This window comes from Canis lupus, chromosome 7 (genome assembly GCF_011100685.1).
Source record: "Canis lupus familiaris isolate Mischka breed German Shepherd chromosome 7, alternate assembly UU_Cfam_GSD_1.0, whole genome shotgun sequence".
Taxonomy (NCBI): domain Eukaryota; kingdom Metazoa; phylum Chordata; class Mammalia; order Carnivora; family Canidae; genus Canis; species Canis lupus.
In genome coordinates this window covers 18,662,180-18,673,418 of record NC_049228.1, presented here as the reverse complement: position 1 = coordinate 18,673,418, position 11,239 = coordinate 18,662,180, and the positions used below count along the sequence as shown (strand labels likewise).

At 37.7% G+C, this 11,239-nt stretch overlaps 1 long non-coding RNA gene across 1 annotated transcript; it reads right to left on the bottom strand.

Moving 5' to 3' along the window:
• Positions 1 to 1,066: 1,066 nt before the first annotated feature.
• On the bottom strand, positions 1,067 to 10,964 carry LOC119872667. The gene is made up of 3 exons (XR_005361625.1): positions 10,448 to 10,964; positions 6,044 to 6,107; positions 1,067 to 1,269 (listed from the first exon to the last, which is right to left on the bottom strand). It is a non-coding gene; the product is annotated as an uncharacterized LOC119872667 (long non-coding RNA).
• Between the last annotated feature and the right edge of the window lie 275 nt (positions 10,965 to 11,239).

The following is an 11,239-nucleotide window of genomic DNA, read 5'->3' as shown; positions in this document are numbered from 1 at the left end:
ACATCGGGCTCCCGGTGCGTGGAGCCTGCTTCTCCCTCTGCCTGTGTCTCTGCGCCTCTCTCTCTCTCTCTGTGACTATCATAAATAAATAAAAATTAAAAAAAAAAAAACAGTCTCTAAGGATGCCTGGGTGGCTCAGTGGTTGAGTGTCTGCCTTCTACTCAGGGTGTGATCCTAGAGTCCCAGGATAAAGTCTCGCATTGGGCTCCCTGTGAGGAGCCTATTTCTCCCTCTGCCTGTGTCTCTGCCTCTGTATGTGTGTGTGTCTCTCATAAATAAATAAAACCTTTAAAAAACTAAAAATTAAAAAAAATTAAAACAGTCTCTTAGAGGTTGGAAGGAGCACTGGTCTGTGAATCTAGTCTTGCTTTAGCCACTAGTTACTCCAGTTCGCTCACAAAACCATCACACTAAACAATTTCTAAACTTCATTTCAACTGTAAAATTATCTGACCATTTTGGCAGAAGCTCCCCCAGAAAGCAGAGCCTGAGATGAAGGTCTGGGTGTGATTCCCAAGCTGTAGGCATGAAGGGTAAGATGAATGAAGTAGGGAAGAAGGAAAAGCCTGTGTAAGGGTACACTATGAAGTTGGCCTCTGCTCTACACTACTGGTTACCAGGTCCCACAGAACTGACGGAAAGCCCTGATGTTAGATGTCTCCAGACCATCACAAGGGAGAAAGGGGAGTTCATGTGGTAAAAGGGGGAAGTGCTTCTTCATCACCTCCCATTCTCAAGGGTCAGTGACTTACCCCATGAGGCCCAAACAACCCCACATTTTTGGGTCTCACACACACAGATGCAGATTTGATTTCCTGGGCATCCTGCTCCAAGACACCCATAGACAAGCCCCGGAAGGGACAAGAAACACATAGGGGATGCCTGAGGTGAGACGCTGTCAGGTTGTACCTGCATAAAGCTGGTTTGGAGCTTGGATCATATCCTGGGAGCATATAAAGATCTGAAGGCATTGAAGATGAAGAGAAAAAAAACTTAGTTTTATTTCAGCAAAATCACTCAGACAACGAGTGAGAAATAGAATAAGGAAAGCAAATTGGGGAACAGGAGAAAAATAGGAGTAGGTTGCAGTAATAATATTAACATTCTTCACCGAAGGAAAGTGAAACTTGGAGAATTTGAGTAATTCGTCTCAAGGTCAATGTCAATGAGCAGTAGAACCAGGCCTTGAATCCAGGAGCTGATTGCCAACCCAGTGCTCCTCACTGCTTTCCAGCTCTGCCTTCAGGCTGTAGATTTTGAGGGTGTGAGCTAAAAATAACAGCAATGGGTAACACAGACAAGGAGAGACTGTGAGAACAATATCAAAATTATTATTATTATTCAGTTGCTTTTTTATGAAGAGATCTGTGCAGGTAGCAACAAATAGGCACAGTCAAAAACACTCTTTAAAGGCTCTGGGACAGAAACAAGGACAAGAGGAAGAAGTGAAAGAATTTTTTGGTTTAGCTGGAGCTGGTTTGGTTTATCTATCCTATCATAGATCTATCCTAGACCATCCCCCGACCCCCAAACTCCTCCAGGAAAGTCCTAGAAAGTCCCAGGAGGTAGAACGTGGGAGTGGAAAAGAGATAATCTCTGCCTGCAGATTTATACATAATGTCAGACTTTGTAGAGCATTTCTAGTGTCTTGGTAACAATCAGAGAATTAGCTCTCAAAAAACTCTACATAGGTTCTCATCACTAATATTATTTTTTGGGGGGAGGGGGAATATGAAAAAGTAACATCTTTTTAAAAATAGTGTGGCTCATTTATAGCAAAGTCGATACTAAAATTCTCTCTCTGATTTAGTTTTCTCTCTTGAAATTCTTCTTCCTGCTCTAGAGAAGGTAAGATCTGCTCGCTGGTTAAGTATTTCAAGGCATCAGCCTAATTGGAAGCAACATCACACTAGGTCTGATAAAGTGTAGCTCAGAAAAACATTGACTTAAAACAAAGTCCTGAAGATTGCTGTAAAGTGGTAAGTACATACACTGCTTTATTGTAAACTGCCTCCTGCAAATCACTAGATGGTTTGATGTTATCCTCAATGAATGATCCTTCCCTGAAAGTCTGGTTCTCTATGTAATGAGGCCCAGGATTATTTTATGTTTATTTTAGCACACTTCTACTCATTGTAACTTGTTATTACAACTGAATTAAAAGTAGAATACTCGTGCACCAACCATAATGGTTATACTTGGCACTGTTAAGAAACTAAAAAAAAAAAAAAAAAAAAAAAAAGGTTATTTTTTTCTTCTCTTGTCTCCTTTAATAAGGCAATAAAAGAATGGAAAGCCATTGTGTTGTAACTGGAAAATTAATCACATCAAATATTCTTTTATACTAATCAAGTTAAAAGCCTAGAATTAGCTTATATAAAACAGATGTTTACATTCTTATTCTCTTTTGGTACTAATGTCAAGAGAAGAAAGCACAGAATAACTATGTTATGGAATACTTCAGGGAATGTAACACTCTGCTTTTACTTTCTGTGAAGCCACAAAGCCTGTGGTCAGCAAGGACAGTCCCAGAAGGCAGGAAAGGCACCAGGGGCCTAGTCTCCTACTCCTTACATTGTTGAAATTCCCATCATCTGGAATGGAATGGGAAGTAAGCTGCCTAAGGAAGAGAAAACTGGCTCTCAGCAAGTGGGAGAAGACACAGGCAACATGTGTCTGGTAGCTTGTCCAAAGGGAGCCTCCCTTTTGGCTCAGCCAGTGTCCTAGTTCTCTAGGACTCGTGATTCTGGTTTGTGTTTCAATTGTGATCTTCTCTATAAGGACCTCAGCTATCCACCCCCTCCCAAAATAAAGACCAGAAGACCTATAAGCTGTTCTCACGCTACTTGGGAAAAATAGTTAATAGTTAAAATAGTTAAAAGCCTAACTGAATACTTAATGGAAGGAGCCTGATCCCCCTCCCTCCCGCCCCCCTGCCTCACTCTCTGCAAAAAATGTTGAAGAATTATGGGCAGCCCGGATGGCTCAGTGGTTTAGCGCCGCCTTCAGCCCAGGCCATGATCCTGGAGATCCAGGATGGAGTCCCACATCGGGCTCCCTGCGAGGAGCCTGCTTCTCCCTCTGCCTGTCTCTGCCTGTCTCTCTCTCTCTCTCTCTCTCTCTGTCTATCATAAATAAATAAAAATCTTTTTAAAAAATGTTGAAGAATTAAAATTTATTTTGAATGACTCCCTCCAGATGTCCTCTCAGGCCTCCATCCTCGCAGCCTCTGTCCCCATAAAGTCGGGCCTTGGCCATATCCACATACCCAGTCTTTTCTGCAACTTTATCCTAATTCAAAAGCTGGAAAGGATTCTAGACATCATTTTTCTACCCCAGGGTCTTAATTTTGCAGAGAGAAACTGAGGTTCAGAGAGTGATTTGTCTAAGATCTTATAAAGTTTTGGGATCATGCTGGCAATCTATTTTGAACCAGTAATCATTCCTCTTCCACCACACCAGATGGACTAGCTAATAATCATTGAGTGCTTCCTATGTCCCAGGAAAAATTTTAAGTGCTTTACATGTATGAACTTTTAATCCTTATTCCAAAAACTATGAGGTTGCTAATAGAATGATCCCCATTTCACAGAAGAGGAAATTGAAGATGAAGTTTACACAAAGAAGTTAGATCATCTGTCATGGTTCTCGTATCTTCCTCCCCTTCACTTTTATTCTCTACCTTTTGTTTCCTATCCACATTTTCCCTATTATTTCACAATAAAGTTGAAAATTTTAATAATGAAACTTTGAAGTATATAATTGCTTTATAGTATATATGAGAGTCTAATCATTAATATAATACCCATACTGTATAGGCCCTTTCGGGAAAAAAGAAATGAACTATAGTCTTGGTTTCTTTTGCTTTGTGAATTACCCATCAAGTATTCTTTGGCCTTGAATGAGCTCTTCCTGCCCCTAAGCCTATTTCTGAGCTTTCTTCTTCATTATTTATCAGTTTAGGGATGCCTGGGTGGCTCAGCAGTTGAGCACCTGCCTTCAGCCCAGGGCGTGATCCTGGAGACCTGGGATTGAGTCCCACATCGGACTCCCTGCGTGGAACCCGCTTCTCTCTGCCTGTGTCTCTGCCTCTCTCTCTCTGTGTCTCTCATGAATAAATAAATACAATCTTTTAAAAATATGTATCAGTTCAAACTAATTTTATATTTTTCCCATGATGCTATGAATTCCTTAATAAGGGCTGTATTTGATTGATTTTTATAAATACATACTGCCCAACACACTGTAGGAATTCAATAATGTTTAATGGACTGCTGAATGAGATAATGATGATAATAATAATAATAATAGCTAACTAATGAGTACTTTAACCCTGTTCTTAGCACACGGATGCACTCATATACATGAATAGTCATAATAGCCTTGTAAGATAAGTATTTCTTAACTATTTCAGAGACAAGTAAACTAAACTCAGAACATCAAGCAGCTTGCCGTAAATCACATCAGTAGTATGTGGTACAGCCAGGAATAAAATCTAGGACTTTTAGGATTCTTTCTAATACACTCCGTTGCCACCATGCAAAATAATTTTATTACTAGCCTGAATATGACATTTCTACAAAAATAAATATTCTGTAGAAAAAAATAATCATTATAATGTCAAAATAATTGCTTAAACCATCTTGTTTTAAACCATTTTGTCTATGTAAAACTTATCTTTACTTACCTCCAGATAGATAATTAAACAGTTGTAGAAGTAAGGACTGTTAAGCAGGAAGAAACTTTTTAAAAAATTCTTTAAAAAGGGAATGGTATAAATCTGTGACTATCCAGCCATTTATCTATTGATTAGAAGGAAACATCCATTAGTACCTGTGACCACTTTCTATCAACTATCAGGAGCTATGAAAAAGGGGAAGATCAATGTTCCAATATGGATTTACTTGATATTGAAAAGTATGAAAAGGTATGAAAGTATAGCTGAAGTAGTAGATATTTTCTATTTTCTATATTTTCTATTTTCACCTTTGTTCTAAGTATGATTCTTTTTAAGGGTGAAATATTTCTTCTCTTTTGCACCCCTTCCTCCCACATCTTCAAAGGAGGGCTTTTCTAGGCTAAGGTTTTGATTACAGATGTAAAGAGTGTCCGAATTCAGGGAGGGAAAAGAACTTTGAAAATCAGAAAACACCTACTATTCTAGACAGCTGGGAATCTGTCCTAATTTTTAAAAACAGAGGAAAAATTCTAACTTCTCTCTTATCTTACATTCCAACATTTAGCAACTCTCTTTATCAAAATATTTCCCCCTTATATTTCTTCCAATATAATTTAAGCCTCTTTCTTCTTTTTCTGTTTTCAGAAGAACTACAGCTGGTCACAACCTTCGACATAATTTTTTTTTTTCTGTACCAATTAATGAAAGGGGAAGGTGCTGGCTTCAATAATAATAAACTGGATTCAGCTTTCTGCCTTTAATTTTTATTTAACTACCTTAGTCTTACTCAAAACACATTAATCAAAATATAACAGATAATTCCAGGTTCCTCTAAAGAAATAAGGGAATATATCATGAAACCCAATCTTCTTTCCTTCTTTCTTTTTTATTTTCAGCCTATACTCATTTAAAAATCTTTTTTTTTAATTTAAGTAAAAAGGAGGCTAGTTTGATACTGTGATAATGGTTTAGAGTTGGAGGCATCAGAAGTTTGTGCCACTTTTACCATGTTGGGACACAGGAACCAGCAAGTGGTCCTCTGGGGAGAGCTTAGGGAGACACCTAGTCTGCCAGCCAGCACCTTGATCTGGACTTCTCAGCCTCCAGAAATACCAGACAAATGTCTAGTGTCTCAATGAGTTGAAGGACTGGATTCTACCTGAGGTAGAACAGGGGTGGGGAGATGACAGGAGCCAAGCTGAGCAAAGCTCACAACAGAGCATACAAATTTACTTTCCATAACCCATGGAACTCAATATCCCTCTTATTACTTTAAGAAATAAACAAAAGAACATGCAAAAAAAATAGACTGAACTCAAGTTTGACTTATTATAGACACATATGGATATATGCAAGAATACTTACTGAGATGTGTATATATGCAGGTGAATATACATGTGGATTTCCCTGCTCTGTCAGTTGAGACAACCTAGAAATAATGACAGGTCAATATGGTATGTCAATGGCAATCAGTATACTTAGTGCCCAAATCTTGGTTTCTAATGGCAATTTCCAATAGAAGAAACCAGGAGTCCTTGGAGAAAAGGCTGATTCTAACTCTGGGATATGGAATATACAAGATAAGCTCAGAGCATCTTATAGAGCCATAAATGAAAGAAATGCAAAAACAAAACAAAGATACACAAACATACACAGACAACGGTGTGATATGTCAAAGGGATATAGAAGCCAACTGAAAGAAGTCTCAGCAGTCAAAGTTGGAACAATTTGGGCAAAAAATTTTTAAAAATGTAATATTAATTATAACCCAGTGTGAAATAAATATCCCTGAGTCCACTACGATACAAATAAATAATTGAATAAATGAATGAGTAAAGGATTATTTCCTCATGTAGGAGAACTCCAAATAATATATATACATAACCCCATGTCAAAAAGATGGAAGGTAGGGGATCCCTGAGTGGCGCAGCGGTTTGGCGCCTGCCTTTGGCCCAGGGCGCGATCCTGGAGACCCGGGATCGAATCCCACATCAGGCTCCCGGTGCATGGAGCCTGCTTCTCCCTCTGCCTGTTGTGTCTCTGCCTCTCTCTCTGTGTGTGTATGACTATCATAAAAAAAAAAAAAAAAAAAAAGATGGAAGGTAAATACCCATCCCTTAAATGTGTGCTGCACATAGTGACTTAGCCCTCAAGAATACAGTAAAGAAAGGGGGAAAATAACTTTACAAAGGAGAAACCTGGCCAATGCTAAATCCACCCAGGTGATCAAGGTTAACATCAACAATGAAAAGTCATGTTGCAGTGCATACTCCTAGTATGATGAGATGAGAATAGCATCTGTCATCTTCCATCTAAGAATCTCCCCAAGACTTCTTGTCACAGTCTAGAGAATCCTAATGTGCAATATGCTATCTTCCAGGAGATTCTGGAAAAGGAAAGGAGTACTAGGTAAAAACTAAGCAAATATGAATAAAGTACGATGGAGTTCAGTTAATATTTAGTTAATTGGTTCACTAGTTGTAACAAATCTACCATAACAATAAAAGATGTTAACGGTAGGGGAAACTGGAATAGAGTATAAGGGAACTTTCTGTTCTATCTGCATAATTTTTCTATAAATCTAAAACTATTGTAAAATAAAGAGGCTATTTATAAAATAAAACAAATAAATGGCAAAAGTAGCCCCCAAACCATTTTTAATGAGTCATGAATAGGATACCATCAAGAAACTCCAACTAATTTTTATTAGTCATTTGTCATTCATACAATGAAGTGAATTAAATAATTCATGGTAATTCACGAGTGTATTTTACCAGCAGAGTAATGTCTTAAACTTCAAAGACTGAACATCTGAAATAAATTCTACTGGGCCTATTGGAAATCAGACTAAAGACATTATATAGCATAAATAAACATTGAAAATGTACCCTAAAGCAATAACGCTACTGTTGCTCACTGCCATATGGCAAATCATTGCTGCTCAAGCAAAGTTTAGAAAGTATAGTGTTATTACTGAAACGAGGGTGGAAGAGATTCATGATTATTTAAAAAATCCTATTTATAGTAAATTATAACTGTTATCTCAATCAGAGCAGCCTGTTAATGAAACCAGAGTCATCAGCATGTCTATGACTTAGTTTGACTATGGTATTAGTGACAAAATCCAGCCCAATACCAGCCTGTGGCCTTGTAGCCCTTAGTCAACGTGGTAAAAAAGTGTCAAGATCGCGTAAACCTAAATCCTTCTCTAGAAAAACTGCTCAAACAGAACATCTTATTGATGATAGATCAGGTGTGTTATTTTCTTATGGCACTTGAGCTGCCTTAACCTATAAATGACTCTAGTGGGAAAACTTTGCTGAGATGTGATGGACAAAATTTCAGCAAAATCCTTCCACTCACACTGTGGCTAATCCCAAGTCTCTCAGTAGAGGATTTTCTGTACTACATATAAAATATCTCTGCAAATTTCCTTTGCTGTGACTTCTAGGCTAGCCAAAAAACTAAACATCAAGAGTGCACAGAAAAAGGTTTCTTCCCACTGGGCTTGTAGTTTATGCCTTAAAGTTGATTTTCTAAACAGAAATGCACAATGAATTATTGGAAGCATGAAAACTCATTCAGTCATCCCCAAAGGGCATTTTTTAATGCTAAATATTTAGCTATATGCTGAAACGGAGTATAAAATTAGAACCATATTTAACAGATGTTGAAAAAAATGGCATTATGCCAACTAACTCAAACTCCCAACATTGCTGCTATCATCCTATGTAAGGAACAAAATAAACGATGATAAAATAACTGCACACCAAAATTGACAAAATATGATTCATAGACCTCCAGATGCCTATTGACTCACAATTTGTGTTATATCTCTCAACTGAATTCAGCCCAATGAAAATCATGGTTTCAGTTTTTGGTGACTATTTCTATCAAGTGGCTCATTAAATTCAACCAGCAACTAATCAAAAATATTTTAATGTTCCTGATCTTACTTTTCACAAATCCAATATTTACCAATCTTAAGTAAGCCTCAGAACTCTCATATGGAAAATTCAGTAATAGTGTTTGTCTTCCACTAATGCAAAGCTATGAAGATTGAGCTAAAGGTTGTGAGTTTTCTAGAGTTTTCATTAATTCTTATCAGAGATGTTGGAATTTTAATAATCAATATTATGCCTTCTCTTTGCTTCCACTTTGTTACTGGTCTTTTTTGTGTAGAACGACAGCAACAAATTACAACCTAAGATTTCTACTAAATAGCTATTTAATGGTTTACAATCAGTAGAGGCATTAGGAAAAGTGTGAAAACTACTATTGCCCTCTGCTGGCAGATCCCTCAAGTAAAAAGCATTGTGTTTATTTTGCCATTTTAAATTATTCTTAGTCTTTGGGGATACATTTTGTCGTTAAAAGATTAGAGTTTGCTTCTTATAGGTAATATTTGGAATTCCTTCTGAAACAAAGTCCAAAATGTCTAGGCAGTGATGATAATCCCCATTAGCTCGAGCCAAAATAAATACTTTTTAAAATACAGCTCTACCGACATACTAAGACATTGTCTCACAGCATAGCGGTTCAAAATTCAGGGACGTTTTAATCTTAATTTATTGAACTTGAATCTAACTAATTCAAGACTTTCCTGGTTCCTGCCAACTAGACAGCTCTGAAATTTGAGTAGTCTTTGTCAGCCCACATGACAGACTATGACTCTCTTTCGACCATGGAGGTGTATGAAATCACTCCAGTTAAAACTTCAGATGTGGCATGAGATTTGGAGATGGAGATCTCAAGATATTTGTAGAAACTCTTAGTTCTAGATGACCCTTATTAATAGAGAGACTTCATGAAATAAAAACTCCTTGTTAATTAAAAAATTTGAATCATACATGGGAGTTGCTTCCATCTTTTTTTAAAATGAATTTCTCTTTTTTTTTTTGATCAATGTAGATGAATTCAAGAAGCTTTTGTTGTGAACAAGTGCTCTCTTAATTGCATCTTTGTATTTCTAGTACTTAGCATAGTGTCCCACATATAACACATATTTAAGAAAGGCTTATTGAATTGGTAAGTTAAAAAAAAAAAGAATTGGTAAATGAATTGGCCTATGCCTTTTACTATATCTAGTCAAATCTGTCCTTATTTCACAATAAAATGACTTGAGCAGAATGTGGTATTGTATGTAGGAAGAACATATGCTTTGGAGTTGGACAGACTTGGATTTAAATCCTAGATTTGACACAAATCTGAGTGGTAAGAAAGCCACCTGACCTCACCAAGCTGCAGCTTTCTCATCTGTAAAATAAGAACCATACTACTTTCTTCTTGTGTGGTTGTAGGGATAATATGAGATAAAATATGTAAAGTGTCTGGTACATAATGAGCCTTCAAAAATTTCATTCTCTTCCCTTTACATTCAGGTGAATTGCTAACTTCTTTCTGTCTAATCAAGACTGTAGAACAGACTTTACTCAGAGATTTTGAGAAAAGGATAAAGGGAATGTGTTGTAGTTACACTATTTGTTTACATTTTCAAATCCTTCTTTCCCCTCCAGGAAAAGTGGTCCCTCCTTATTCACAGGGAATATGTTCCAAGACCCCCAGTGGATGCCTGAAACTGTAGATAGCATCAAGCCCAATATATACTATGTTTTTTCCTATACAGAGCTACCCATAATGAAGTTTAATTGACAAATCAGGCATAATAAGAGATGAACAACAATAACTAATAATAAAACAGAACAATATGTGCAATAAAAGTTATGTGAACCTGCTCTCTCTCAAAACATCTTATTGTACTGTACTCACCCTCCTTTGATGATGGGAGATGATAAAATACCTATGTGATGAGATGAAGTGAGGTAAATGACGCAGGCGCAGTTGTGGCTGCTATTGACCTGAGGAGGATTCCTCAGAAGGAGGATTACCTGATTCCAAACCACAGCTGACCCCTCCTGAGACTGCAGAAAGCAGATCCATGGATAAGAGGGGACTGCTCTATATAAGCTCCCACACTGTGCTGCTTTAGAGCTTCTTCTGACTTCAAAGTAGGTTACCAACACTACAAAAGGCACTAGAAGGATATATTTTACCTTTCATTTTCCAATTATGTGAGAGTGGAGAAATTATAACGCCTTCCATTGCCAAATCATTGTTCAATGATTTGCCAGGTTTCAAAACACTTTAATCTCTACTCTCTTACTTCACTCTCACTTTAGTCCCATTTCAAAGCTAAGGAAACCGAGAGGAAGAAAGGGGGACTGCCGAATGTGGGGAATAAAACCAGAAGACCGGTGTTCTGACTTGTCCGGGGGTTATTCCCGACCCATCTGGGATGCAGCGCATCTTGTGCTCGTCAGCGCCCCCTGACCCCCACTTTGGACACTGCATCCTGGAGCCAAGCCCTCTCACGTTGCCCATGGGATGGATTGTGGTCTACTAAAGGACACAACCAAGTCATGAGTCCTGGACCTCATTTTTTTTTTTTCTCAGTGACTCACAATGAGACATGTGATGAGTTGTTTGGGATTAACTACTTTTCCAGCATTTTACAAAGTCTAAATGCCCTCAGTGGTTTAAAAAAAAAAAAACAATTCTGGG